At 51.8% G+C, this 5118-nt stretch overlaps 1 pseudogene; it reads right to left on the bottom strand.

The window, feature by feature from the left end:
* Positions 1 to 357: 357 nt before the first annotated feature.
* Positions 358 to 4368, bottom strand: LOC124672887 (annotated as a pseudogene).
* Positions 4369 to 5118: the final 750 nt, after the last annotated feature.

Raw genomic sequence — 5118 nt, 5'->3', positions numbered from 1 at the left:
GTGGCCATGCCCTATGCCGAGGTAGCCCTCGGCGTCTGTCTGACGCCGTGAGAGGGCGGTGACGGTGCGGGTGCGGGGGAGGTGATGGATACCTCTACGCCGAGGGCCAGGTAGACGCCGACGGCGGCCCTCGGCGTAGGAGCCTATACGCCGACGGTAACTAGACGCCGACGGTCGGCTTCCGGCGCTGCCCTGGCGAGGCCGTACGCCGACGGCCCCGATAAAATGCCCTCGGCGTAGGGTTTGGCCGTCGGCGTATAGGACCATTCCTGTAGTGACTCGATCTGCACCAAATGTATTTCAGGTTTACATATAAGATTAGCACGGTTTCATTTGTTTAGTTTTGAAAAGGTGATTTTATTGCTCCTCCATCGTTACCATCGCCGTCCCTATACAGTTCATGGTTAACGTTGTCCCGATGCATGCGCTAGAATGTTCCACTACTGGCGTCTTCACCACTTCGTACGTTAATCCCTTCTTGTCATTCGTTGCATCGATGCATATTGTGGAGCCCTCGCTGACCTCGCCTCTGACTAGCATCTCAGACAGGATCGTCATCACGTTCTTTTGCACCCACCTTCTTATAGGTCTTGCACCATACATCTGCGTGTATACAAACATGCTTATTCAAAATCATGGCCAAATATCAATGTGCAATAGAAAATAGGCTAGATTTGCTAACCGGATTATGTGGTTCTGATAGGATGACGTCCAACACGTCATCACTTGCAGACAGAGATATGCCCTTCTTTGCTACTGTAGCAACAACGTTCTTAATCTGGATTTTTGCAACCTCTTTCATTTGTTCGGACGAAAGAGGCTCAAATATTACTATCTCACTCATTCGGTTGAGGAGCTCAGGCTTGAAAAACTTCTGAACCTGCATGAACCAACAAGATGTATGCCAATTAGAAGTAGGCAGCCATTGGATCCAGTACTTTACATGAAAATTTGGGATTAACGAACCTCTTTCATGACATGATTTCGTGCAACTTCTAGGGATATTTCTCCTGGTAATTGCGTTAGGTGTTTTGATCCTAGATTTGATGTCATAATGACGATGGTATTTTTAAAATCTACAGTTCTTCCTTTGCCATCCGTCAGTATACCATCATCAAGAATTTGAAGAAAAATATTAGACACGGAGGAATGTGCCTTCTCCACCTCATCAAAAAGGACGATGCTGTATGGATGCCTTCTCACTTTTTCTGTCAATTGTCCGCCGTCTTCATATCCAATATAGCTTTTAAGAGGTTATAAATGATGTATTCATTTTTTTTCGATAAAGGGAATATATTAATATCGAAAGATACCAATTACACCCAGCCTCTGCAACAACGCCCCACCCTAATGGCAGTACGGATGCACACAGCCAAAAAGAGAAAAAAAACTAAAAAATAAAAGTCCCGCTACAGCCTTCTAGACCTAGCAACAGCAATAGAACCACCACCGTGACAACACCTGAAGTACAGACTCTTCAAAAGCGATGCCTCCAAGAAGGGAACGGTGCATCAGGTTTTCACCCTGAAGACAAGACAGTCCCCACTCTCAAAACAATGCCTCTAACAAGAACATTGCCAGGCACAACCAGTAAAGGCCAGACCTTGGGTTTTCACCCTGAGAGGTAAGACTCTGAACTTCCCCTGTGCTGCCGCCCCCACATGCATACCACTGCTGCAGAGCCCGGAACGCCAAGCAGATCCCTCAGCATCACGTAGACTCGACCCTCCTTTAGCCAGTCCACCAATCCGGCCTTCATGATATTCCTTCTTCTGACTTCACCATGGACCAAAAAGTCACCTGATGTCAACACAGAATACAGCTTCGCGCCGCTCCCTCCGGAACCAAACGGTCGGAATAAAAACATGGGTGCGCGCGACCGAATACCACCCGATCCAGCAAACTGCAGGCAAAAGATGCACTGTTCCATTCGCCAGCGGAGCTTTCCGGAACTCATCTCTCCAGCCAGATCAAAGCAAACTGACCTCCGGAAGATCTTCATCCTCGCATGCGAGAAACCCGAGGACCGCCACAAAAACAAAGCAAGATCAGCAGCCCCACGCCGCCAATCCCTCCTGCCGGATCCTCCATGGCTACCGACGGAGAGCCTCAGGCCCGGCCAAGCAGCCATGCCGCCCGGCTTCCTCCATCGGCGCTACATCACCTCCCATGGAACGCCGCCACCGCCAAAGCCAGGCCGGGACTGGGGCCATCCAGCCGACGAGCATCAGACCACCCAACCGTCCAATGACAGCCAGCCACAAGCAGATCAGATCAGCGGCGACCTCAGGTTGTCGCCGTGCAGCCACACAGATCGGATGTCCATGCGAACAGCTCCTGCATACATGTGCAGATTCGCATACATGCATCCAATCATGCCCAGCATTCAGCCGATGCGTGCATGCTGCTGGCGCGTACATGATGCGGACATGGCCCAGCTGATACGTACACGCTCCGGCCGGTCGCTCGTGTCGATGCCGCTGCCATTCTGTCGGCCAACGGCGTCCCGAAAGAAGGCGCATAGATCGGCAATGTCCTCTGGGGTGGCCGGATGCGTCCGGATCGGGGGCGACCAGCGACGGCCAGATCAGATCGGTGGTGATGAGCAGGATGGGAGATCCAGCGAAAAAGAAGAAAAAAAAATTATTGAGGCACCCCACCGCCGCCGTCCGCCGACGGGCAGCCTCCTCCGGCAGCGGCAGGGTGGACACCGCGGCGGATCGAGGAACTCTAGGGGTGGCGGCGCGGGGGCCTCCGGAGTCGCCCGTGAGGCGACCCGGGAGGTTAGGATGGGATAGAATTTCTAAAAATCTTGTTAAGAGAAAAAATGATTAGATCCAACTAGTGAGATGGAGCATGAAAAGGTGACGTGCATCGATGATAAAAGATATATAAATGCACAAGAAAGTAATACCTTGGAGGAGCTCCAACGAGTCGCGTAATTGAACCAACACTATCATATTCAGACATGTCAATCCTAACAAGCATCTTTTCGTTGTCAAATAACTGCTCCGCGAGAGCTTTTGCAAGCTCTGTCTTCCCAACACCAGACGGGCCCAAAAATAGGAAAGAACCTATCGGTTGGCTAGGTTGATCAAGACCCGCCCTAGAACGCAACACGGCCTGCGCAACCAAATTGACGGCTTCATCCTGACCAACAACTCGCTCATGCAATCTGTCACTTAACTGAAGTAACTTGTCCTTCTCCTCCTCGATCGTGGAGTGTAGCAATAGGAATTCCAGTCCATCGACTCACAACCTTCAAAAGATAAAAGTCCAAACATGCATGATAGTCACATCATATTATAAAACCAACTGTAAAACGTTATCAGGAAGAAAGAGTGCTTACTTGTGCAACATGGTTTGGGTTAATAATTGCTTTTTGGTCTCTACTTGTAGAGATACTTTCCAGGTTTCTTTCCACACTATCTGTCAGGCTACTAATTTGAGTAATGTTCTCATTGCCAATCTGAGCCATCTTTCTAGCTATGGTAGTACATGCCTCATCAATCAAATCAATTGCCTTGTCTGGAAATTGACGACCTACATGATACAACATTAAAAATCATGAGCAAGATTTATAAAACTATTACATTTCAACCAGGGTATCCAAACAAGACATTACCATGAGGATACAAATAAAACTTACTCAACAGCAAAACCTACGAAGAAATAGCAAAGAACCAAAGTAAAAGTTGATTAACTCCTTGACATACCGGTGATATAGCGGGAGCCGAGGTGCGCAGCAGCAACAAGAGCGGCATCCTGGATTTCCAGTCCATGGTGGCCTTGGAACCGCTGCTTTAGCCCCCGCAAGATGGCAATGGTTGCTTCCGTGGTCGGCTCCTCCACCTGCACTTTCTGAAACCGTCGCTCGAGCGCAGGGTCCTTCTCGATGTATTGGCGGTACTCGTCAAAAGTCGTGGCTCCCATGCAACGGATTCGTCCACGGGCCAAAGCCGGCTTTAGCATGTTGGAGGCTGTCGTGCTATTATGCAGAGTGCTGCCGGCGGAATAGAGCATGTGCATCTCATCTATGAACAGTATCACTTTGTCGTTGGATGCCTCCGCCTGCTTTATCATGTTCTTCATGCGCTCCTCAAACATGCCGCGTAATGTTGTACCGGCCACCATGGCCCCAAGGTCGACCTCCACGACGCGTGCCCCGACGAGCGCGGCAGGAACCCTACCGGAGGCGACGCGCTGGGCGAGACCCTCGGCGATGGCCGTCTTGCTGACTCCCGCCGCGCCAACGAGCGCAACACAGTTCTTGGTCCGACGGCAGAGGATGTCGATGACGCGGTCGATCTCGTCGTCGCGGCCGATCACCGGATCTCCCTGGCCGGTCATGTCACGGCCGTAGGTATGCAGGCTTCTCATTGATTGGTAGTAGTTCCACGCCCACCAACACAGAGCAGAAGCTGTTGGCGCTAGCTCTAGCTAGCTCTCTCTCTCTCTCACTCTCGGACGGAGGTAGAAGAAAGACACAAGACACTGAAGTTTTTCCGGCCGGCGCACGAACGCCGCCACGGGCGCACGGACGCCCTAATCTTTACCTCTTCAGCTCACGCAGATTACAAGCATTATACGGGAATTTATAGCTGGCCTAAACACATGCGCACCCACGCACGATTCTGCCCATGTCGCTCATGATCCGCTCGCCCAGGCCACGCGCACAGCGCGCTCGTACACGCACGTCGCGGCCGGCGTCCAACGGCCACGACTACGACTCTCGCTTCTCTTGCTAACAGACTAGGCCTGCGATGGGCTCAAACCTGAGCCAGACTCAGGCACCACCGCGACCGACACACACGAGCTAACTAACTAACTGACTTAATCAGGTTTATTCCTAACAATCACCCCCTAAACCTGACTTGCCATAGCCGGAGTTGCTGCAGCTCCCGTCGTCGTCCTTGTCGCCATTGCCGCCGCTACGGCCTCATGGACACGAACACCGCTGCATGCCCTTCTCCACACAAACAAGACCGCCTTCTTCTCGTCTCCCCGTCGCCACAGCGCCGTGCACCTCCACAGGCCGACACAAGGCGCCATGGCCGGCATCACGACCACCACCAAGCTTGACGCAGCCTGCATCTTCTTCCTCGGCGACACACGCTG

This window comes from Lolium rigidum, chromosome 7, assembly GCF_022539505.1.
Source record: "Lolium rigidum isolate FL_2022 chromosome 7, APGP_CSIRO_Lrig_0.1, whole genome shotgun sequence".
Lineage (NCBI taxonomy): Eukaryota > Viridiplantae > Streptophyta > Magnoliopsida > Poales > Poaceae > Lolium > Lolium rigidum.
This window is presented reverse-complemented; position numbering and strand designations above follow the sequence as displayed.